Consider the following 26,304-nt stretch of genomic DNA (forward strand, 5'->3'; position numbering starts at 1 on the left):
ACTACTTAGATTATCACTAATGTGTTTGGAAAGGGTACTGTATACTTATCTATTATTTTACCAACAGTCTCCCTCACAAAGAAAAAAAAGAAGAAGAACCAAATTCTCATAACTGCCAAAATTTCAGTTTTACCAGAAATAGGTTGCTGGATAATTGGACTTTTACTGCATAAGAAAAATAACCTATATACGAAATTAAATGTGTCAAGTATACATCCATACCCATTGCTAGGAGAACAGATTAGGTAAAGAGCTAGTACATACAAATAAACTCAAATTCAGCAAACTCCTTATCCACTAAAATAATATTCTCACTTACACATGGTCATTCAGTAACGGTCTAAAAAAGCTACGTACAGTATACATATATATCATCATCATCATCCAATCCCATTTGTCCATCCCCGAGTGTAGGATCCCGAGGCTAGGCATCAATACAGTGTTGAAAAAAAAAAAAAAAAAAAAAAAAACAGCCCCTGGTAGTGTCAATGTGGCTGAAAACTACTGGCCACCTCTGAGATTAAACCTTGACTGGAGGGCCACAGAACAATCAGATATCATGAACAAAATGATGTCGGCCTACCTAACAATACATGCTAAGTTTTTTTGCCCAGGTGCATACAGTTCCATACCACGTTGAGTACACCGCTTCCCGTCCAATCAGCGAAGTTAAGCAACGTTGGGTCTGGTTAGTACTTGGATGGGTGACCGCCTGGGAACACCAGATGCTGTTGGCATCCCTACGTGTCAAAGTGGGGTTGATGGAGGATTAGTGCCCCTCCCTGTAAAACAGTTAACTCTAAGCCGTTGGCCACCCCGTTTGGGATACATGGCGTCTGGCAATGATGAAAATGGCATACAGTTCCTGGAACATTATTATTATGCCTAAACACAAATCGTTCAATAAAGAGCAATTTTTTCCGAAGCTCAGATGGATACTCCAACGCAAACACCCAGTATGACTGGAATAATGCTACTATAGCACTAGTTATATTTTTAGTTTTTCTTGATAGGATTGGGTTCCCATCAATGTGCAGCTGATACCCATCTGCACCAGCCACAAGTACAGGAGCAGGTGACTTAATACTCTGAAAACATGGATAAGAAACAATTTCTTATGTAGAAGACTTGAGGTCATAATCCTCATGACAAATGTTTTGTAAACAGTACTAGTATATTGGAAAAGAAGAGTGTGTGTTTGTGTGTGAATTTTGCAGCTTGTCTTTTTGGGCAAATAGTCTAACATCAAGACTGTTGTGTTTATGGTTGTTTTATTTCTAAATGAACTGATACACTTATAATAGTTCATATGGCAAAATTATAAGGAATAATATATTTAACAACTTATAACTAATTAATGTTACCTCAACCCTATGAACAAAAAGTAGTTCATCATCATGTTTGAAGAGGGAAGGAAGGATCAGCATTGTAAATACCAAGCCAGCTTCTGAAATGTAATAGCAATGACTAAAATTAACATAAACTGCAATAAATTTGCAAGAAACGAATATTCAAGAGTGGGTTAGAGGGAAAAAAAATGAAAAAAAAATCACTAAGCTGACAAGATAATTACAAGAAGGTCTAGCAAGGGTTTTTGTTTCTTACTTTTGATGTGAGTTCATTGGTTTAAATTAAATCATGGCTTAATTTTACCCAGTGGCACAGCCAGAAAGTAAGTTGTTTCCTACCAAGAAACTATAAAATAAGAAGACAAATTATTAACAAACCTCTTTTTTTTGTCTTCACTGAGAGTGCTCTCAGTGTCCTCAAGATATGTGGAATAATACAACTTGAACTTCTTGCACCTGTTTTTTGTGATGTTCATCAGATCTATGAGTGAAGAGCTTAGTTTGTTCCATGTAGATTCATCAGGACTTATGATGCCATGCTGCTTAGCTTCATCTGCTAGCTAAAATAAAGTACAGTTAAAGTTAAACACTGTAATAACTATAATTTCATAACTGCTTATACTATGCATACATACATACTATTCATACTATACATAGTAGTTGAAAGAATTCCCAACTGCAACAGATACATAGAAATCCCTGGCTCCAAAACCTTTAGTCTGTTATTGTTTAAAGAATAAATATGGACGTATAGCCTCCGTTTATAGAAAAGAAACGTGAAATAAATATGTTGCAGCAATGAAATGTTTCTAGCTCTAATTAAGAAAGATTGCAAAAAGAGTTGCAATTTTTAACCCAAGATAAAGAACTGTGGACATTAATACTAATCTGCTTCAGCAATGGCCATAGATTTCCCATGAGGACACACTGTTTTAGAGATTATGATGAAAACTTAGGATAAGTATATAACTAATATTGTACAGTACTTACAAAGCTTCTGTTCTTTAGAGCAGGAAAAACTGCAAGAACATCTTCTGATACAGAAGAATTGTAAACCATCTTCTGCCTGTATGCAAAGGTTCTATCCATTTTCCTGCATATGAGGTTGTTATCTTGGTCAGTTTTTCATTCTTGCCTCAGCTTGAAGAATGTCCAAGTGATTGCGTATTGTTGCCTTATCCTCTTCTGGTTGTTTGGGACCAATCTGAAAAAGGGAGTTTTTATTATACTACTGTAACATGATGCGATAAGTACTGTCCATGTATTTCTTTGCATCTACAGAAGAAGGACAAAATTACATGCATTATATGGATTCCATTCTCATATGACACTATCTACAAGGCTACAAATGCAATTATATAATTATTATTATTGCGAGTCATAATTTAAAAATTAGTGCATGACATATGAAGATATTACAGGTTCTGTACTTGGCATGACTGATTCAGAATAAATTTGTTTGTATTACCTGAGGCTTAATGCGCTTTCTAAGACTTTGACTATCATCTTCGCTAGCTACTTTTCTTTTGCCTGATCTTGCTCGGCCAGGGCCTCCAAATTTATTCTGAAGATACTGGATAGCGTCAGACTGAAATGGACCCCTAACAGTCTTCATCTTGTTTCTTAAAGAACCTTTCCAGCAATCCTGCAAATGGTAACAAGACATCAGATTTTAGAATGGTTTAGCCACAGTATTTCATATGTGGTTATTCAATTGATCCTGGATATATACCATAAAAGAGAGAAGTCTTTCTGTGTGTGTGTGTGTGTATATTGTAAGTCATAACTCTGTAGAAACCTTCTGTTTGACACCACTTTGACATCAATAAGTAGGTAAAAAAAAAAACACACAAAAACATGCAAAAAGTTTTGCTCTTTATGTATGAGAGATGCCTGAATTAACTCCATTTCACCTTGAGGAGAGATAGAATGTCTAAAGGAGTGCATGAGAGAGAGGTGAAATGCAGAGGGAGCGGCTGTTGAAAGACAATGATGTTGGATGAGATGGATGATATGAACATAGAAACAATTCATATTTTGTTGTCATTCACTCATATTCTGGACTGGTTTTTATATATTATAGTAATAAACCTTTAAATTCTATATGCCTTTTAAAAAAGCTATGAACCAAGTTGCCATGACTTAAAACCTATAATATGTCTGTATTTCTTGCATATTTCAGCAGGGCACCATAAATGCTCACCTGATATTAGTTTGTACAATTTTTTATGTTATAGTATGTAGCACTATACAACATTTAAAGAGTATATACAGTATTAACTTACAATATGACCAATATAAGGGTATTCCTTGAAGAGAGCAGCTAGGATACTTGGGTAACCTCTCTTAGATGGTGTCCTGAAATTTGATATTTTTTTACTACATGACAACTGTATATTAAATTACACATATATGGAATAATTTTAAATTATTATAGTTTTCTACAGGAAACAATACTGGAACACTGGAATAATGAACTACGGTATTATGGTACCATACATCCTATCTTTCTCTAATTATATGGCTGTATGATATTAAGGCTTGAAGAGGAAAGCACCAACACTACTGAAAGGCAAGGAGAAATAGCTTATATGATGAGAGCCACTAAGATCTTAAGTTTTGATGTCAATTTACTTATGACAAGTGACAAATTCAAGAGGCACAAATAGTGGTACAGTGCAGTGCAATATTGTACAGGGTACTGTACAAATTCTGCAAAAAAAAGATAGCTCCCAAAAGTTTAACAATACAACACTGCATAGCATATACTTACAAAATACTCCTTTTTTGAAGGTCATCAGTGATGGCATCAATAACCATCTTACGATAGGCACGCCCAGGCAAGAAGTCCTCTGGACGTTGTGTGTTTGCAGAACTGTTCTTACTAGAGGGGGAAGGACTGGAACCCTAAAACATATACATTATACTGTCATACCACTTCACACATGACTGAAAAAGTCTTTGAATTTTGATAATTAATATAACTGCGTAACATAATTATATGCTTACAAGATATTGAAGTTTTTATATAATAATGATTTCATGATTCCTTTGTTTGCAAAATTGAAGAAATATACTGTACAAGTATATTCTATATGATTTATATCAATTCAGCAGGTGCTGTAGTACCCACATACATAACAATCCTGCTTACTTATAACCCTGGAGATCATTCCAAGCAATATGACAGCCACTTGCCTCTTGGTGGGTGGTTTCAGCAGTCCGTGTTTCTGTGGCGAGGGGCTCAGCAGTTCGTTGTTCTGCATTGCATGGCTCAGCAGTCCGTGGTTCTGTGGTGCATGGCTCAGCAGTCCGTGGTTCTGTGGTGTGTGGCTCAGCAGTCCGTGGTTCTGTGGTGCATGGCTGAGCAGTCCTTGGTTCTGTGGTGTGTGGCTGAGCAGTCTGTGGTTCTGTGGTGTGTGGCTCAGTAGTCCATGGTTCTGTCTTGCGTGGCTCAGCAGTCTGTGGCTCTGGGGCATACTGCATGGCAGCATTTGGGTGTATGGTGTTTGTATTTGCTGTGTGTGCCTCATGTCCCACAGTTGCACGAAGAATGTCAAGTTCATCAAGGAAAGTAATTCTGTCCCCAATTAAAGGAACAAGCTGTTCAACCATGTTTTCTGTCAGCTTCAACAATTTTCTTCCTTTTATCTTGTTTTCTTTAGAAAATAAGTGAACAGAGTTAGCAATTTATCAAGGGATATGACTCACCAAACCAAGGAATCATGGATACTTTTTGGTCAACATAGACCAAATGGAAAAAGGAACAGTAGTTTACATAATGGCTTATAGAGGTGTGCCATGGAGGTGTCCCATGGAAGTGATGAGTGAATAAATGTTAAGAATTACAAGGAAACAATGGAAATCTCAAATGTTTTTGTGTGAGCTGAGCATGGCTGTGCTCAAGCAACAGAGTAGGATTTTTGAGGGAAAATAAATAAATAGGATTAATTTTCACAAGAATTACAAGGAATAAATCATATGCCATACTGTTTAAAGAATTTTGAACAAATAACAGTACAATGCTAAATCTACACTGAAAACAGATTTATAACCATTAACACCTGTTAACACATTCAGAAATGCAGTGTACCACATAATATTGAATTAAAAATCCTTGTTGAATTTAGTCACATTGAACACCATGTAGGGATATGTCTTAGAATTTGCCCTATATAGTCTATGTTTGTGGGTGTCTACAAGTTCATGAGGAGATACAATAATCCAGGAAGGCTGACATTCCACTTCATATGCATGAGCACTGTGTACAAACTGGACAGGAAAGTATATTTTAAGACAAAGGTACCACTTTTCATCAACATGCACCATGTGCTTTACTTGGGCAAAACATGGCCATTCTAAAATAAAATCTAATACATAGCAAGTGTTTGGGTCAATGCTAAATGTTATGCCATCAACTTTCAAAGATTTTATAGTTGATATCATAGTGTTACACATTATTGGTTTCCCAATCTTCTGAATACTCATTCTTAATGTCTGGGGAAAGCAATCAAAAGTGATAGTTTTAATGGCTGCTTGTGGCTCAGTTCCTACAGAAAGAAATTTAGTTGATGCTAATGCATGAGAAAGTCTCATCTGATGTCTCTCAGCCATTTATGTTTCGTTTTCGTTTCGTTTTTAAAGGCTCCAACATGCTTGCATATGTCGGCCTTGGTCACCTAATGGCGGCCTCCCTGTTCATTCCTTTAACCCTAAGGTCACACTTAATGACCTCGTCCCATGTCTTTCTCGGTCTATCCCTCATAACCCCACCCCCAATATTAACACTTCTCACCTTCCTCACCCAATTATCATCCCCCATCCTCTCCACATGTGTGACATTGATAAAATTTCTAGTATTTACCACCAACTTTTTGAAGTACTGTTGCTTTGCCTCAAAATTCATGCACCACAGATTCCTCAAAGGACCAAATTTACCTATAAGTGAAGGATAATGCATAATATAGTGGTGCTTAGGAATTAGGAATTCTTCACCAAAAGTTTCTTTGAATTTCATGATATATAACTCAATGAAACTGGCAAAATATGGCAAAGATTCCTTTTCAGTAACAGGACTGAGAATGAAATCCATACAAATCCTTAATTTTAAATACACATCCCAAGCTGCTGTGTCGCTGACAATATTATGATTTAGGAGCTGAGGAAGTAGTAGAAAAAAATCTAGTTTTTGTGCAGCACTACCAGTGATTTTTCCTCCAGTAAAAAATGTATCTGGGAATAAATTGGGCTTGTTACAAGGAAATCTTAGTTGACTGAGAGATGTATTTAGATCATTTACACTTATGAAATTTTGAGAATGAAGTGATTTGAGAACATGAAAGATTGTAACAGGTATCACTCCTTCTAAACAATCATGCATTACATCTGGAGGGAAAACATCAGTAACTCTGAAATAGTCAAATTTGGAGAAAGCACATCTAGATTTTAGCCCATACAATGCAGCATATGCAGGATCTTCATCTATGTATTTTATTTGATGATGATAAATTTCCTCAGATCTTTCTCTAAGTTCACATAATGCAACAATGTTTTTGAAGTCTGAATATTTCACTGTGCAAAACCTGCAAATATTGCCTGAATTAAAATGGGTTTGGAACCCAGCAAGGGCATGTGATGACAAATGATCCCCCAGTATGACCTGAAGTTTAGCCATAAGCTTGACCTGTTCTGATCCATTAACACAAATATTTTTTCCTTTCTGTAGAGAATGCAAGTCATTTAACAAAGGCTCAAACACTTTTTCATAAGTGGGATCATATAGCCTCAAGAACTTGTGTCTTGCAAGTAAACACAAAAATATCATATTATCTTTAATCCTGTACCTTACTGGTAGATTTCCAATTGTAAGATACACTGCAGTAAGTTTATGCTTCCCACACTTGGCTCCAATGGGATTGCATAACTCAAACTCATCAAGATACAGATGAAGCTGAAGAAGTATGGATGCATTATCATCACCATGATTAAACAGAGTATTATCACAACAGTCATATAGTACACCAACATCAAGGTTTAAGTGCACATTTGATTGTAGTACATGAATCACATCTTTTCTTGATAATATAGTTTTCATTAAGTCAATGATGGGAATGTAATGAAATTTTGAATCTTTATCATGGCTTCCTAAAACATATTCTGTTGCTGCTACAAATGGAAAATGCTCTTTTACAAGTCTTAAATTTGGAATCAAATTTCAGAATATTCTGATTCAACATTGTTCCCCGATCCATAAGTTTAGAAAATGTTTCTGAATCTGATGAACTGGCACCGAGTTCAGCAAGCCCTTTCTCAATTAATGACTTTGATAAGAAAATTTACTTTAGAAATAAGGGAATCTTGTACTATATCAGGGAGCATATGTTTTTCTTTTATACCCAAGATAAATGTAGCAAAATGTTTCCTGAAAGTACCGGGTATCAGTGTCATATGTATCTTTGGTTTTGATATTAGTGGATATTTCCATTTCTTCATCAGTATTGTCATCTGCAATATCACTAAGTTCAGCATCTCTTCCTTGTGCAGGTACCAGCACAGGGGAAGGGGAAAACTGAGGAAGGTTAAAGAAAGAGACTGTCCCATGATTCCTTAAGTTATGTTTCTGATAGTTTTGTACTGTTTTAAAAATTTTATTACAAGCTGGGATGTGACAAGCTATGGTGAAATTTTTCTCATGTTCATGAAATAATTTTAAGTGCTTAACATACTGTGAAAAATTGTAATTTGGAAAGTGACAGAGAGGACAGTTTAACTTATAACAGACCTTGGCTGACATACTGTACCACTATCTGCAAGGGAGAAAATACTACCTGTTAATGCATACCAATAAATTTAGCTGTATAATCTTCAAGATCAATAGACTGAAGCCAAGGGGCTACAGCATTATTGTCCCAGTCTGAAACTGTAGACATCTTTCTTGAATCTGCAGGATAAGTATATTTAATACATACTGTATACAGTAAAGCACACAGATTACAGTATCAAATCTGCAAATAAATATCAAATAGGCTCAGTGGCATCTCAAATCTTTAATCCTATGCTAATAAACATAAATGAATAGTCGGTCCTGTAATCCAACAACTATAGTAGTAGCCACAGGCAAAAAATAAGAAATACAGTTTTTTACATGTAAATGGCCCCTATCAAATGCTGTAAAATTCCATTCTTTTGGCATCCGTCTCGGCAAATCTGATTATTCGGCAGTTTCAAGAAATAGTCCCATTCTGAGTTATATGGCTTATTGGCACATCTTCCTAAGGATAGTGATTCATTGCAGTTTTGAAAATTACTTGCGGCTCACCACACACCATGCAGCCAGCCTGCCAACAAGTGCTGAAACCCGTAGGTTAATTACAGCACAGTACTACACTTGGAATTATCAGTGAAATACATTATTTGTATAAGGCTTACTCCTCAAGATGAGTTGCTGACCAAGGTGGAAAATATTAAGGGATGGGAGGTTCCCGCAATGAACAGTCAAACACATTGGTGGAGGGCCCCACTTGTGTTATGAAATGTGGTTTCATGGGACAAGGTTAATTTAAGGGGCTGTTTGGTTAGTATAGATCTATCTATCTATTGCCAGACGTCTCAGTCCCGTTTGGGGTGGCCAAAAAACAAATTGCCTCCAAGTCGCTGTGTCCCCCGCCATTTCACTGCCCTGCTCCCAACTCACACCCCCCTCTCTCATATACCTCTCCACCCCATCCCTCCATCTCATCCTCGGCCTCCCCCTCCCTCTTCCCCCCTCCACCTCACTCACATACACTCTCTTCGTCAGTCTTTCACCCTCCATCCTCTCCACATGGCCAAACCACCTCAGTGTGTTCCTCATAGCGCTTCCTATCACATCCACATCAACACCACAACGCTCCTTTATATCCTCATTCGTCAGCCTGTCTCTCCATGTGAATTCACAGGCTCCTCTTAAATAACTCATTTCCACTGCTCTCACTCTTGACTTGTGTCCTTCCAACAACGTCCAAGCTTCATTTCCGTACATTAGAGTTGGTATCACAATACTGTCATGTAGTAACTTTTTCACTTCCATGCTCACTTCCCTGTTTCTTATCACTGCTTTCAAAGAACCAGCAACCTTTCTTCCCTGCTGTACCCTTTCAAGCACTTCACCTCCAAACCTCCATCCTTACTCATCACACTACCCAAGTACTTAAACGTACTCACATTTTCCAATTCCTCACCATCCGACCTCGCTGTACATTCACTGACTTCACATTTCTCAAAGACCATCACTTTACTCTTCCCTACATTCACCTTTAGATTCCGTTCCTTACACACTCTCCCAAACTCATCCACCAAGCCTTGCAGCTCCCCTTCATCTTCACTCAACAACACATTATCATCTGCAAACAACAGTACAGGGAGTTTCCAAACACTATCCTCTCTCACCAGGGCCACTCCAACATCCACTGCCCTACCTTGTACCTCTTTTATTTCCCCATCCATGTACAGATTGAACAACCATGGAGACATGACACATCCCTGTTTCAAACCAACTTTCAAAGAGAAAAATTCACTTAGTTCACCATTCACACGCACTGCAGCTTTCGCACCATCGTACATACTCTTCACAGCATTCAACAACTTCCCATCTACTCCATATATTCTTAACACTTTCCACAATCCTTGTCTATCCACCCTGTCATATGCTTTCTCCAAATCCATGAAAGCCGAATGCAATTTCTTTCCCTTCTCTAGAAACTTTTCCACTAAAGATCTAAGAATGAATATCTGATCTACACAACCTCTTCCCTTCCTAAAGCCTCCCTGTTCTTCTCCAACTAATTCCTCTGTTCATTCCCTAACTCTGTCAATAAGTATCCTACCATACACTTTTCCTATTATACTAAGAAGACAAATGCCCCTATGATTACCACACACTTCTTTTTCCCCTTTTCCTTTGTACCAGGGAATAATTATACCTGACTTCCAATCCTCCGAGACTCTACCTTCCTCCCAGGCCAATCTGCACATCTTCCACATCCATTCTACTATCATCTCTCCCCCATGCTTCAGCATTTCACCACACACTCCATCAATTCCTGGGGCTTTCCCTGATTTAACTTTCTTCATTGCTTCCACAACTTCTGTCCTACTGATTTCTTCCTGTCTTCTCACCTCCCTCCTTCTCCCAGCCATTCCCCAGCCACTTATACTTGCTGTGAAAAATGTTTAATAGTTCTGGTAAACAAATCGGGGCCCCCTTTCTTGGCACCAAATGTGAAAAATATTTAATGTATACAAGTCGGTATCCCTGCCGGGGCACCGCTATGCAAGAATTTTTTGGTAAACAACTCGTAGGTCGTTACTCTTCCCTAATGTTGTCTAAGTAAATCAAACAAGTCTCACAGAGTTAGGCGAAACGTAACTTAAAACTTAACTCACCTACAATAACTATTTCTCTTCTGTCTCATAGCTAATCCCCCCTTGAATTGGCCAATTCGTAATGGTTACTTAGCTAGTGAAGAGGGAGTGATCGTTAACCGATGACGATGAGGCTGCTTAGTGTAGTTGCTTTTGCAAGCAAGCGTCTATGGTGCTTATGTACAACCTAGCTTGAGAATGACTTGGAACAAAGTGCGGTGTGCGGCAGGACCCACCTCCCTCATAGAATGGTAGGTTGCCAACTATTAATTATTTACAGTATTAAATACAGTTAAATTACATCATGATATGTACAGGGCAAATCTAACAATTAATCTTAGTTTTACTTAAACTAAAGTTACACCAAATATTCCCTTTAACTGTGTAAATATCTAAATTCCACATCTGCCTTAACAGGAGAATTTTTCCCTGCTTGCCACGTCACCTAACGTGCAGACGCAGTTTAGGTCAATGGAAAATACCACATAATTACATGTATTTACAATGTATAGTTGTCCACGGGGGTTAAATGCAGTAGCATTTAATTTATCAGTAACAAGAATTATTAAAGAGAACGTAATTTCTGGGTTATTAAAACCGCTTGAATAATTAACAACGGTCTCAATATTTCCTCTGCCTTTAACCAGGGATAACTATGATGAAAATAGAGAGTGCAACTGCTCTGGGGGAAAATATTTCCCACAGTTTTGGGGCCGGCAGAAAATGATACGTTGTATCATGTAATATGACCCTTAGCCAAGAGTTCCCTCCATAGTTCTCGAGAACCCTGTGCTGCGGCCCTACTAGGTCGCGCCTCTTGACCCGTTTGATCTTCACCATCCTCTGGATCCGGAGTGGCTGCTAACTCAAGGGGTTCCAGTTTATCAATAGTTTTTATACTGGTATGTCCCCTGCATTTTATTTTTAAGAGTCTCAGCACCCCTAAAATCTGGGTGTGTGGAGATCACTTTAGCTAATGGCCACTGGGATCTTGGCTGTTCAGTCTTCACTAAGACCACATCTCCTATGTTAAAAACTGATTTGTTGCTGGCAGCTTGAGCGCCATAAAACCTCTCTCGTAGGCTCAAAAGATACTCTTCGCTCCAATGTCAATTCCAAGTATCCAGCACCCTTTTCAGACGTTGATATCCCTCCTGAAGATGTTGTCCTAATTCATTATTTTCTATATTAGGATCATCAACTTCTTCCTGGATATCCACACAAGGCATCGGATGGAGCTTCCTGCCATAAAACATGTGAGCCGGTGTTAAGGCCTCTAGCGAGTCGCTAGTGTCATCTTGATAAGTCAGAGGTCTATTATTAATCCTGGCTTCAATTTCAGTTATTACTGTTCTTAAATCTTCTCTCGTGATCTTAGTTCTATGTAACGTTTTCCTAAGGCAGTTCTTGACAATACCAATCATTCTTTCGGTAAATCCATTTTGCCATGGAGCTCTTGGAGCTGTGAACTGCCAAATACAATTTCGGATTCCCAGCGCTGACTTAACCTTTGGGTCGTTCATTAGTTTCAACAGTAAGGGTGCTGCTCCAACGAAATTAGTTCCATTGTCGCTTATTAACTTGCCAGGACAAGACCTAGCGGCAAATCTGTGAAAGACATTGAGGAATGCCTCTGAGCTTAGGTCTTCCGCTAATTCCAGATGGACTGCCCTTGTGTAGGCACAAGTAAATAAACAAATGTAAACTTTATGGGGAGTTTCCTCACCCGTAACAGTTATAGCCCCTGTGTAGTCCACTCCTTTTATATGGAAGGGCCGACTAATGTTCACCCTATCCTTCGGTAGGGCTGGTGGTCCTGGGTAGATATAAGGTCGCTGCTCATACCTCCTACAAATGATGCAGTTTGAGATATTTTTTAATAACCTGTCTGCCCTTAGGAATCCAGTACCTTTCCCGAATTTGGGCTAAGGTCTGCAGTACACCTCCATGGAGAGTGGAATCATGGGCTTCCTTTATAATAAGTTGTACAAAGCATCCACTCTTAGGTAATAAAATGGGATGTTTGGTTTGGATGGGCAAGTCAGCCTTTACCAATCGGCCTCGACATCTTATCAGACCTTTTCCATCTAAGAACAAGCCTAAATTCTTCATCAGCTTATTCCCTTTTCCAGTGTCTTGGCCTAAAAGTTTATGTTTCCCCGTAAGAATTTCTTTGTACTCTTTTCAGCCAGTATTCTAGGGGATCTAATTTCTGAAACCCCACCTTCTTATTCAAAAATTCAACAACCAATTTACTAGTATTTAGAAGTTGTCTTATTGACGAGAATCGGCTGATGTCAATTACTTCTGGCTCAGGTACTACAGGATCCAAGTTCACTACACTAACCTCGGCAATACTGTACTGTTTCTGTTCAGGTCAATCCTTAGTGAGTAACCATTTAGGACCTTTAAACCACAAATTATCTTTGATCAGTCTCCTTACGGTCGAACCTCTCGAGAGCAGATCAGCTGGATTTTGTTTGGAGGACACATGCATGAAATTAAATTTGGAAGACAGCTCCTTAATAGTCTTCACTCTATTACGGACGAAAGGAATTTTGCTGTCTTCCTTCCCTATCCAGTAAAGACAAATCTCACTGTCAGTCCATATGTAAATATTCTCAAACTTAGTATCAAGAGTTGTGGTTATATACTTGGCCAATTTAGTTCCTACTTCTATGGAAGCCAATTCCATTTGAGGTAGGTTTCTTTCTTTAATTGGTGCAACTCTGGCTTTGGACATTATAATCTTACTATCCTCTCCTGTTGCGCAATAAGCTACTGCTCCATAGGCCCTTTGAGAAGCATCACAAAATATGTGTAAGTGAGACTTCTCATTACTGTTTATTTTCCTGGGAATACATATGCTTGATGTAGTTTCAAACTCCTTTCTAATCTGTTCCCATTGTTCCACATATGTCTCACCCAATTCAGTGTCCCAGTCTAACTTTTCTCGCCAAGCCTCCTGTACTAAACATTTGCCCATAATAACTATAGGACTGACAAATCCCAATGGGTCAAATAGCTTGGAAACCTGACTTAACAAGGACCTCTTGGTGAGAGTGACATCAGAGAACTTAATTGGTTTCAAACTTATTACATCAGCTGTTGTATCCCAGTTAAGACCTAACACATTTTGAATTTTAGGAATGTCAGAATCTGGATAGTCCTTTTGTATTTTATTCCTCAAAAGCGGTGAATTTGTATTCCAGCTCTGTAACGGCAAATTTGCCTTCCCACATTCGGAATTGGCTGCTTCATAAGCCTTCAAAGCTTCCGACTCTGTATCAGCAACACCTTGCAAATTATCCACGTAAAAAGCCTGGCCTATTTCTGGGCATTTGGCATTTTCAAGATGATGCTTTAACCCGCCCCGTCCCGGCCACTTTTCGACCACTGGTACCCCCCAATCCCGGCCATTTTTCGACCCTTTTTTTTTTTTTGCTTAAACTTTCGCTTTTGGTTAGAAACAATGGCCGGTGGCAAAGAAAGTGGTCCCCGGGGTCCCTAATTAGCTTAACCAGGTATGCCTTGGTCCCACCTGGCCCCGTGTTCTCCCTAGGCGGTGTGAGCCTCAAACGTTTTCTATGGTATTATAAGTTTGGGAAACCAATGAAAGTAAGTAGAAATGAATTTATTACAAACATAAAAACATGTTATAAAAGAGTATATTGGATTTTATACAAAAATAGAGCAGAAATAAGCATTGTACCATCGTGCGAAACAAGCAAAATCGGCCAACTTGGTCACGATGAATCGCTAACATTCTAAAATCATGATACATATAATTTTTTTTACTTACATAATACTTCAACAATAACATTATACCATTTTACATTTCATTGAACTGTTTTTACGTATTCACAGGCCTTTTGATAACATTTAGCGTAATGTTAGCGCTTATTTACGTAGTGAGTGAACTCGCTGTGACTGTTGTTTCAACTCGTATTGTGCTTTTTCTACTTACATAATACTTTTCTAATATTATTATACACTTTTCAACTTTATAGAACTGTTTTGAGATTATTTCAGGCCTTACGTAAATATATAGCGTAATAATAGCGCATAATAACACACATGGTGAAGTCGCTACGACAACTAATTCAACTTACAACCTATTTTTGTACTTGTATAATAATTCTACACTAACATTGCACATGTAAACAATTGATATAATTGATATCACATCATTTCTGAACGTATAATGGAACTTAGCGTCATATTTGCGCGTACTTACACAGGGAGTGTTATCGCGATATCATTTGTTTCATCTTACACTAGTAATCAACTTATAAAATACCTTACTACTAACATTACAACATCTTCCACTGTATATAGTTCCTATCACATACTTACCGACCAGAATGTGGGTGTACTCGTGACATCAATTATGACAACTTACAGTAATGTTCAACTTATACGTTTTATTCATGCTAACATTACACCCGTTTCCACTTTATTTCCTTGCTATCACATATTTACTGACCAGATTTACACAGTGGGTGTAGTTTTGATAACAATTCTTTCCACTTACACTAATTCTCATCTTATACATTACTTTTCTGAAAAAAATAACACCCGTTTCAACTTTATATTTGACTTAGCACCTACTGACTGGCCTTACCATTATCATGAGCGTCATTTCGCCTTCCCACACAGTTTCAGTAGTGTAGGAAAATATGATATTCCTTGAAACAAGGCTGAAGGCACAACGCAACATTGCACTCGACACACTCGTATCTTGTGTCTTTTCTCTGCGTGGATGGTCTGACTGTCGAGTGCCTACATACATGGCAGCGACTCTGGGGTTTACGACGGTTTGGTTCGGAAGGGACTGTGCTGGGGTAGTGGCGGCCTGCAAGACGTAGGGGAGTCTGAGCATCACGGGGGGCGCGGGTGCGGTGTGGGGGTCTGTCCTGGGCATGCTGGGCGATTATTTCACGTGCCAGCTCCCTCACAAACCCCTCAAAGGTCTCGGATACTCCGGTGGTCATTGCGTGCAGGTAGTGGGCGTTCAGGACCGTGATGTCGAGCAAGTGGAAAAAGAGTTTCTTGTACCACTTCATCGTGGTCCTGGCACAGTCAACACTTGAAATCATCGAGTCTGACTGATCAACTTGCCTCATGTTCAGATTATAGGCAAGTACAGACTCTGGTTTCCATACGTTGCGCCTCCTCTCGCTACAGTGATCCACAGAGTCTGTGCGGTGCATCGGGGGGCTGTGAACTGTTGATAGGAGGCAAACTTCCCTGTTGTGGTTCCACAGGGTTGCAAGGATGTTATTGGCCTGGAAGAAAACCACCTCATTCTTGTCAAGTTTCCTCCCTATCTTGACCATATGGCGACGGTTTCTCTTGACTGTACCACAGACTCCGGTGTCGTGTTGGTGGAGAAACCTAGCGAGAAGAGGGCTAGTGTACCAGTTGTCCAGGTACAACACATGACCACGATGAAGGTACTCTTCTATCATTGTCTTCACCACGGCCCCAGAGAGTCCTATACTCCGATCTTCTATTGTATCTGTCTGTGCGCCCGTGTACAAGACTATGTCTTGCACATAACCAGTCTTACAGTCACACATAACAAAGATCTTGAACCCGAAACGGTGTCTCTTGCTGGGTATGTACTGCCTAAAGGAAATATTGCCTCTCCACAACACAAGACTCTCGTCTATGACGAGGTCTCTGTAGGGATAAAATGAGGAGCGGAACATTTCCCGTAAATGATCAAATACCAGCCTAATTCTCCTCATTTTATCGGTGTTATTTGCATTGGCTGGATCATCTGCATCAAAAAAGTGGAGGCGGCCGAGAATAAACTGAAATCTGTTATGACCCATCACCTTTCCAAAGAAAGGTGCGAGGATGATTGGGTCCGTTGTCCAGTAGGCAGGAATTTGATTTTTCCTCACCACACCCATCAAGATTACCAGGGCAAAAAATGGGAACATCTCCAAAATAGTCACGGGATAGTCATACTGTTCTGCATGCTTGCTTGTGGTTCCTAAGCGTTCACTTTCAAGGCGCTGGGATTGTGAAAAAATATTGGTTTGTTCTACTATGCGCCCAACAAACGACTCACCAAAGAACAAGTTGAAAAAATCTAACCGTGACGACCCAGCATTTACACCTGGAGCCGTGCAACCTGACCGCCACTCCTCAGTGAAAGGGTGAATGATGGGAGTAAAATAACTCCCATCCTCACAGTTCCACGTGACACCACCGTCTCCAGCCACGTCACTATCGTCCCCTTCGTCGGGGTGGGGAGGTGAGGGTGGTGGGGGAGGTTGGGGAGGTGGAGAGCGGCGCCTCTCATCACTCACACTTCTCTTCCCTCTCCCTTTTCCTTTACCCTTTCCCTTCCCCTGCTTTCCTTTCCCCACATCCTGGGGCTGTGGGGAGGAAGTTTGGGAATATTCAGGGGCGAAAGAAGTGCTGGGGAGTGACTCAACCTCCTCTTCCCTAGGCCTACGAGCACCATGTGCTCGTGCTGCCTCCCTCACACCACTGGCCCCTTCACCCCGCACTACCCCCACACCACTCTCACTTTCACCCCGCGCTGCCGCCACAACACTTTCCCTTTCTCCCAGCAATCCCACCACACCACTTGCCACTTCCCCAGACAAAGTAATTTGACCATACCTTACTATCCATTTCAGAGGCGGAGTTGCGCTGTTTATCGCAAATCTCTCCTAAACGAATCGTTGGATCAGTATGGTATTTCAACACACTACCTTTGACATCCGGGCCTAATTTATGATCCTTAAACCATATTGCTATTTATGTTATGTGAGGAGTTTACTCGTGAAAAATAACAGAAAGTCGACTAGTCATGTTGACGCATTCGAAGGAAAGTGTTGCCCCCCTAACACCCTCCCAAACTATTCCTTAACTACCCCTACTTCTCCCCCTTCTCGTCCTCGTTATCCCTCCTATACTCCCCGAGCTCCTCGCCTCCTTCATCACTCTTGTGTCCCTCCCTCATTATCCCAGCACTGTATTATAATGTAAGAATGTTATGTAGTTGTACACGTATTGATATGATTATTTGCAATGGATGCAAGTCGTATTTCGCGTAGAAAGTACTGTACATCAGGATAATTACGTACATGTAATAGAAGCTATGCCTATATGTTTGCAGTGTTTATGGTCAACCATTGAAAATCACGAACTACAAATTGTATCACTTGTTGCCTGAACCTTCTCGGAGAAGTTATTACTATTATTACAATACTGTGTATTCATCCTAAAATGTGAACATGGTCCAGTTGATATATATTGTTTTACCTGTCTCTATTTATATTATTACAAAATTATAAACTCCAATGCTCTATTGTATATGATGCGTAATATTAATTAATATATACAAACATACATCGTCATTTTATTGTAAATACTATTACATACATTCCATTACATTTATTAAGTTGGAGCAATATATCATATTGTAGGAATAAAACTATGTAAACAATATAACAAAATTTATTCAACATCACTTTCAAAGAAGACGTCATCATCTTCATCATCACTGGCGATGTTTATAATAATGGGTTCCACTCCCTCGTGTATGTTGTCAGTCTTCCAGTATTCTTCTTCAAATTTGCGGGAGTGCTGAACAGCCCCCGCCCACACGTCCTTGTGTACCATATGCCTGGCTTCCTCCAATCTATCCTGTAGGTCCGTCCGGGTAAACCGTTGTAGTGTGGAGTGCACATGGCGCTTCATACAGCCCCATACTTGCTCGATGGCGTTGAGTTCTGAGTGGCCAGGTGGCAACCGTATGACCTCGTGGCCCCACATACGGATGGTGTCGTCGATTTTATACTGGGGTTGTGGGCGGTTCTGCTGGCAAAGGAGCAGCAGCTCAGGGCGAGTGGCAGCAGGTGGGATGGAAATTTTGTGCTGCTCCAGCCATCTGATGAGGTCCGCCTTCCTGGTGGCTGTGGTAGGGCATCGACTCTCCTATGTTAGCTGACTGTGGTAAGGTGCATTATCCAGTACAAGCACCGATAGGTTTGGCCGTGACGGAAGGAGCTGCGTTGTTAGCCATCGCTGGAACAGTTCTCCGTTCATTTCCCCATGATAGTCACCCTGGTTACTTTTGGCTGGGTAGCACAGGTAGGAACCGTCAACAAAACCTTCGTCCGTGCCAGCTGCGACCACCACAAATCGCTCCCCTTCACCAGGTGGTACCTGACGACTGTAGGTGGTGCTGATGGGAGCCTGATTGGTATCCACCCACTCCCTACTGTGGCCCATCCTGGTGGTAAACCATGTCTCATCCACATACACCACCGTTCTTCCCTCCTTCCGGTGGCGTTGTAGAGCCCGGAGAGCGGCTATCCGACGACACACCACCTCCACCGATTCCTTCCTCACATACATCTTGCGTTGTGACACTCTGTATCGGAATCCCATGGTGTGCATGATCCGCCAAACTGTTACTTCAGAGGTATCCTCGGGGATAATACCAGCTGTTTTCAGATCAGCTGATATGACACTGAGTGTGAAATGTTGTCTTTCTGAAAACTTTCTGTGGATGTGGCGGCGTATTGCACCGACAGTAAAGTTGTCGAAGCATCCCGTGTAGGTTGTGGACGGTGGTGCTGGTGTGGAAGGGGAGGATGTGGCGGCTTTGCTGACAATGCTCCTCACTGTTGACACACTCTTGCCCACGATGTCGTAACTCGCTCGTAAGGCCTGTGTGCATAAGGATCAGTGTTGTAATATTTTGCATTTCTTCTATAATATGACATTGCGACATAATACAGTCTGCCTTACTGTTATATATGTTAAGAAACGTGTACACATAACATAAAACAGAAAAAAATTTGATATAGATAGCAAGTTCACTTACACAGGAAAGTATATTACATCAATACTCGCATAATGCCTTATGAACCAGCAGCATCTTACTTTGCTTTCACAGCCAGAGACCTCGTTCTCCCCTATAAATAATTGACTCCAAAATAATTGGTATAATTGTTATCCATGAGATCATTATGATTTTTTTTTCAGTGATTCTGCCAACATTATTTTACAGTTATATAGCAACAGTACCGATTGAATATTTTTGGTGTAATTTTTACTTTTTATACCATTGTCTAGCAAATGCTCGAACAAAATAAAGTGAAGTGGGTGGTTATTATGCCCGCCGTATTCAAAGAAACACAGCACATATACTATAAACATGGACAAAACTATGTACTCACCTATTCAAACTTATGTAAGTTCGACCACGGGTGCTTTCCCTCTTGAACAAAGTGGCAAGACGAAGCTGTCCTGCATCCACGGGGGCAACGGGAAGACATTGTAGATACTGTTGTTAGTGGGCGTGCCTCGACAGTCAATGATCTATCCCCTGTACCTGCTGATGTCATAACCTCGGGAAGGGGAAGGGGAAGGGGGGGGGTACCTCAGAGAGGGGGGGAAGTGATACGGGAGACTGAGGATATTCAATGAAAGCATAAATTGCTTATTAAAAATAAAAGATGAACAAATAAAGCAACCATGAACGATTTTATTTGGTTGCCCAAAAACAAAACTGACTTCGTATTTTTGGTAACCGTAGATACATCGGTAATGATACGGCCATAACAACGTAATTAGCCAATGATTTTAGGGTCGTTTCACCCACTCTGGTTTTCATGGCCACACTCAACAGTAGGTAACTGTGTTAAATAATATTACTAATGTATGATAAGTATATACATACTCTCATATTCAAATATTATGTATGCAATTAGAATGAAAAAAGAAAACGGAAGTGCAAAGATGGGAGAGGGATGGTGTGACTGGGAGTGAAGAGGGAAACGGGGAGGGGGTGAACGCGATATTGGGGGGTAGGGAAGGAATGGTCAGAGGGTTGTTCAGGGTGTTAGTGGAGGAGCTACCCCACACAGTCGCACTCGTCCGATTTTGTATAATACCTTAGATTTGATGACTGGATTAGGCTTAATATCCTTCAGTAAACTCCTAATGTAACATATGTAGCAGTATGGTTTAAGGGTCATAAATTAGGCCCGGATGTCAAAAGTACTGTGTTGAAATATCATACTGATCCAACGATTCGCTTAGGAGATATTTGCGAAAAACAGCGCAACTCCGCCTCTGAAATGGATAGTAGGTGTCGTCTCGCCCCACCTTCTGATCTACGTGGTGATATTTTCTCCTTTCCCAACCACGCGGCGATATCACGTTCTAGGCCTCCGTCATCCTCATCGTCCTCATCCTCGTCCTGATCAGAATCGTGATGGAGAGATAGCTGTGCACGTGGTTGGGGAGCAGGCTGGCCTTCCCTTACCTTACGGTATGTCACATACCACGTTTTTCGGGGCGAAGGGACCTCCTCATCACTGCTACTTATTTCTTCCTCTGGCTGGACGTAATCGCGATTCACCACATCATCATCGAGTGGAGAATCACTGTCTCCAGTGAAGGCTTCCAGGACGGATGCGATTTCCTCGTCTGAGAGACCTTTCCGCGCCATGTCTGACCTGGGTCACTGCTGGCAGGTGAGTGACCGAGACAAGGGCGAGCACGGGTCACGCGGGGTCTAGGACGCTGCCCGCCTGGCGGCAGGTAGGGGAGGCTTGGGTACCCGGGCGAAACGAAAATCTCCCGCGAATTTTGAAAATTGTGGAAATTATGAACCTTGCAATTGCAGGACGTTGAAGTACGTCCCCGGGATTAGCTGTGACAAAACGTGAGGACGTGGAAGTACGTCCCCGGGACGGCGTGGGTTAAAGTGTTGCAAAGTAGGAAAGGACTAGCACAAGAGCCAAAGAGCACCGATCAGAAACAGTAAGTTTTCAATGGACTATCCTCATTTTGAGGATCATGAGGCCGGAGGAATTTTGTAAATTTCCTATCCTCATCTCTCAGTCCTATTCTGAGAAAAGCCTTACTAATGTCTGCTGTGTAAGCGTAAGGTTTCTCTCTAAATCTTGGTAACACATTCCCTAACTTCTCTGTTAGTGTAGGTCCAGAGTATAGGCAATCGTTCAAGGTAGCTGATCCCTTGGACGCTTTACTACTACAGTTGAATACTATCCTTATGGGAGTAGTTACTGCATCCTTGCTTACAGCATGATGTGGTAAGTAGTGTCCTTCTTTGTGGTTAACAGGGTATTCTACCTCTTCTATAAATTTATTCTTCAATTGATCCCTTATAATATTATCATATAGGGTCAGATGTTCTGGTTTATCTCTCAACTTTCTTAGAAGAGAATAAGCTTTAGCTGCTTGGTAATTTGTTGGCAACTCTGAATGGTTTAGTTTCCATGGTAATCCTACCCAATAGTGTCCATCCTTAAATTCCACAGACTGATTATACAAGTCCAATGTTATTTTATCTTCAGGGGTTGGTTCCTCAGAGTGTATACCTACACCGTCTAGGTCCCACAGTTTGTGTACAGGTTCAATATTTTCATCCAACAAGTCATTTATCTGAGTAGGTTCTAATTCTGCAGCTATTCTAGCTACCATCAATGACTGTGTGGGGGTAACAAAGACTGAGTCTACTAGTTTGGCCTCTCCTTTAACTTGTTTTGGAAAAGGCAACTGACCCATAATAAGGTTACCTCCTGGAGTCTTGAACAACTGTACCTTATTCCTTTTGAAAGTCCTATGTAGGAATCTTCCACAATAATCAGAACCAATTATCATTTTTATGGGACCCACAGTATCTGATTCCACATTCTGTTTAGCCAACTTTATCCCTGAGCTTTGTAGATGATGAGAGGTTTCCTTCAATTCCTTTATGTATATACTTGTCTTCATAGTATCAAGCACAGCTGCTATTATACGGCATTTATATCTGCCTAATTGTATTACAGGTCTAACTAAATCAAAAGACTGAGCTTTCTTAGTTGTTAAGAATCCTGTAATGGCTAGATTTACCTTGCCGATAACTGGTAACTTTAATTTCTCCACAATGTCTGCAGAAATGAAAGTTTTCTGAGCACCCGTATCAAACAGGGTACATACTAATTGGTTTCTATTTTCAAACAATACCTTCACATCTGCTATTGGTACTGCAGCTGGCATTACTAATGGAGCATTCCCTTTTGCAATTGTCATATTGACGCTTGCAGGTTTAGGAACCTCAATTTTCATCCTAGGGCATAAAGCACTATGATAATGATCTTTTTTGCATTTAAAGCAAAGATTTAATTTAGTCTTACAGTCCGCGGCAGTATGTTCGGAGTTCATACAGATTATAAAACACCTCAGTTCCTGAAGCTTCCCTACTCTAGAAGCATTATCAGGGTACTGTTGACAAGATGCACTGGAATGTTGCTCACCACAAAAGACACAAACTTTCCTGTCTTTTACCATGGAAGGTTTTATTTCCTTAATATCCTCAGCATGTCTATTCCTTATCTTTAATCTTTATCCTCGGCCTTTGTGGAGCTAAGGAAAGTACCTATCTCTTCTTTAGGCACATACTTAGTCTTCTCTGACTTAACTTTCCCAATCAGTTGGTTAGTGGGTTTTTTCTTTACTGTAGTCTTCTGTTTGACCTCAGTGGTGTTTAATGTTCCTTGCAAATGTTTACAGAGTTGCATCAAGCCTTCCTCAATCTCTTCACAGGAGAAATTATCCTTCTGGTACCTACCATACAAAGCATCCTTGGTTTTCGGTGGTAGCTTTAAGGACACAATTCTTGAAAGCACCCAATCTGATGTCTTAATATCTTCGTAAGTACCTAAGACCTTTAAATTACAACTTAGTGCAATTCAAAATTTTTGCAAGGAATCAAAATCGTGCCTAGGCGTGGGTAATTCTGTTAGAGACCTTAATAATTGATTTATAACTTGTTCCCTGTCTTCGTAATTTTGTCTAAGGATGGTCAAAGCCACCTCATAATTATTTTCTTCTACTGGTAATTCTTTTATCAGTTGATATGGTGTTCCTTTGACCTGTCCTAACAAATACGTAAGTTTGGTGACTTTAGGGAGATCTGTTCTATCGTGTACCAAATATTTGAACTGATCCCAGAAGGATTTCCAGTTCTGCTCCCCATCAAATTCCGGAAGCATTATTTGTGGTAATACAGCTCTACTCTGCTGTGCCACAACTTGTGTTTCCGCGGCAGTGTCAGCTAATTTTGACTGTAGTGTCTTTACTACAGTTAAGTATTCTAATTTGTTTTCAAACTTCGTAGTTTCTGACTCTAAGAGTTCCTTATTCTCAGCCTTTACTATTGCCACTTCTAAAGTTAAGTAACTCTCTTCGTACTTATTCCATCAATCTTTCAGGAAATTTAGGAGACTATTTATTCTCTCCTTGGACAGAGGTATTTGGTCCAACGACTGGTTACAATCATTTATGGCTCTAGTTACCCATCCTGCCTTACTACTAGAAGATCTTTGCAATAAAGAAATAGACATGTTGACGGACTTCTAATTTAATAATTTAATTATGAATTCCAACCACAAATTTACCTCAACTTAGTAATGATTTGATTATTTTAAATCTTGAAGAGGGTAGGGATTTAGTCCTAATTGTGCAAATTATCCCCTCTCCCAATTTCGTAATATTCATTACAGCTCAGCTAATTATTCATTTAATTTTGAGGAGTGTAGGGATTAGGTCTATAATTTCAACCTATCCCCCAGGGTTATTAAACCTCTAGGGTTTTATTTCATCCCCACACTCAATTGCCAAAACACCCATATTCCCCGAGCTCAGGATTAATTACCTCAATACTCCATAGGCCCACCCATAGCTTGTACAGCATAGAACTCTCCTTTCTTATGTTCTACATAATTTATAAATTTCTGCAGAACCGCTTCCCTACCATGATGGTTCCAATGTATAGCATCAGCTTTCAACATTGCTTGGAAGGGCTTGGCATTAAAATGTATGAAATCCCTTCCCTTCCTGGCCCATTGCAACTTTCGGTTTACAGCTCTGCTAATTAATTTATATGTTCCATAACAAACTGGAGAGCCATATGGCAGGTTCCTTGGCTCGAGGAGGGTTATGGCTACTGAGGATTTACAAGAGCCCTCTGTGGCTCCTACCACTGCTAAAATATTCTCCACAATTTCATTGACCTCCACGTCCTCATGGATATCATTTCCTCCAAGGAACAGGACCGTACGGTCATGCTCCCAGTCTAGTACGGCATTCAGCTTTTCATCTTCAGAGAAAAAGGTTACCTTTCCCCCCGGAGCTCAATAGACACGTACGTCCACGTCTTCCACTTCAACCGAACGTGGTAGTAAACTGTGTCCCACAAAAGCAACTTTTAAACACATGCAGCGCTTCGGCACACATCGGTTTTCCTCACTCGGTCAGGGCACCAAAAATGTGAAAAATGTTTAATAGTTCTGGTAAACAAATCGGGGTCCTCTTTCTGGGCACCAAATGAGAAAAATATTTAATGTATACAAGTCGGTATCCCTGCCGGGGCACCGCTATGCAAGAATTTTCTGGTAAACAACTCGTAGGTCTTTACTCTTCCCTAAAGTTGTCTAAGTAAATCAAACAAGTCTCAGAGTTTGGCGAAACGTAACTTAAACTTAACTCACCTACAATAACTATTTCTCTTCTATCTCATAGCTAATCCCCCCTTGAATTGGCCAATTCGTAAAGGTTACTTAGCTAGTGAAGAGGGAGTGATCGTTAACCGATGACGATGAGGCTGCTTAGTGTAGTTGCTTTTGCAAGCAAGCGTCCTTATGTTGCTTATGTACAACCTAGCTTGAGAATGACTAGGAACAACGTGCGGTGTGCAGCAGGACCCACCTCCCTCATAGAATGGTAGGTTGCCAACTATTAATTATTTACAGTATTAAATACAGTTAAATTACATCATGATATGTACAGGGCAAATCTAACAATTAATCTTAGTTTTACTTAAACTAAAGTTAGACCAAATATTCCCTTTAACTGTGTAAATATCTTAATTCCACATCTGCCTTAACATGAGAATCTTTCCCTGCTTGCCACGTCATCTAACGTGCAGACGCAGTTTAGGTCAGTGGAAAATACCACATAATTACATGTACTTACAATGTATAGTTGTCCACGGGGGTTAAATGCAGTAGCATTTAATTTATCAATAGCAAGAATTATACAAGAGAACGTAATTTCTGGGTTATTAAAACCGCTTGAACAATTAACAACGGTCTCAATTTTTCCTCTGCCTTTAACCAGGGATAACTATGATGAAAATAGAGAGCGCAACTGCTCTGGGGGGGAAATATTTCCCACACTCGCATTACTTCCATCCTCTACGTTCAACAAATCCTTAAAGTGTTCTCTCCATCTGCTCACTTTTTCTCCCTTCTCCACTAGTAATCTGCCATTTTTATCTTTCACTCTCCTGCTAACTTCACTTCCACCCTGTCTTACTCTTTTCACCTCTTTCCAGAACATTTTCTTACAGTCCCTCCACTTTACACTCAAATTCCTTCCAAATTCCTCATCCACTCACTTCTTACTCTCTCTTACTAATCTTTTCACCTCTTTCTACATATAACTCTCTTTTCCGCCTCTCAACTTCTTCCACACCCGTGTTTCTCATCCATTCATTGTATGC

General features: G+C 40.3%; 2 pseudogenes; one reads left to right on the forward strand and one right to left on the reverse strand.

Moving 5' to 3' along the window:
• Positions 1-616: 616 nt before the first annotated feature.
• LOC145392622 (5S ribosomal RNA) lies at positions 617-737 on the forward strand (annotated as a pseudogene).
• Positions 738-18,233: 17,496 nt separating this feature from the next.
• Positions 18,234-20,131, reverse strand: LOC145392445 (uncharacterized; annotated as a pseudogene).
• Between the last annotated feature and the right edge of the window lie 6,173 nt (positions 20,132-26,304).

Source organism: Coenobita brevimanus, chromosome 22 (assembly GCF_032717465.1).
Source record: "Coenobita brevimanus isolate Jiangsu-jjx chromosome 22, ASM3271746v2, whole genome shotgun sequence".
NCBI lineage: Eukaryota > Metazoa > Arthropoda > Malacostraca > Decapoda > Coenobitidae > Coenobita > Coenobita brevimanus.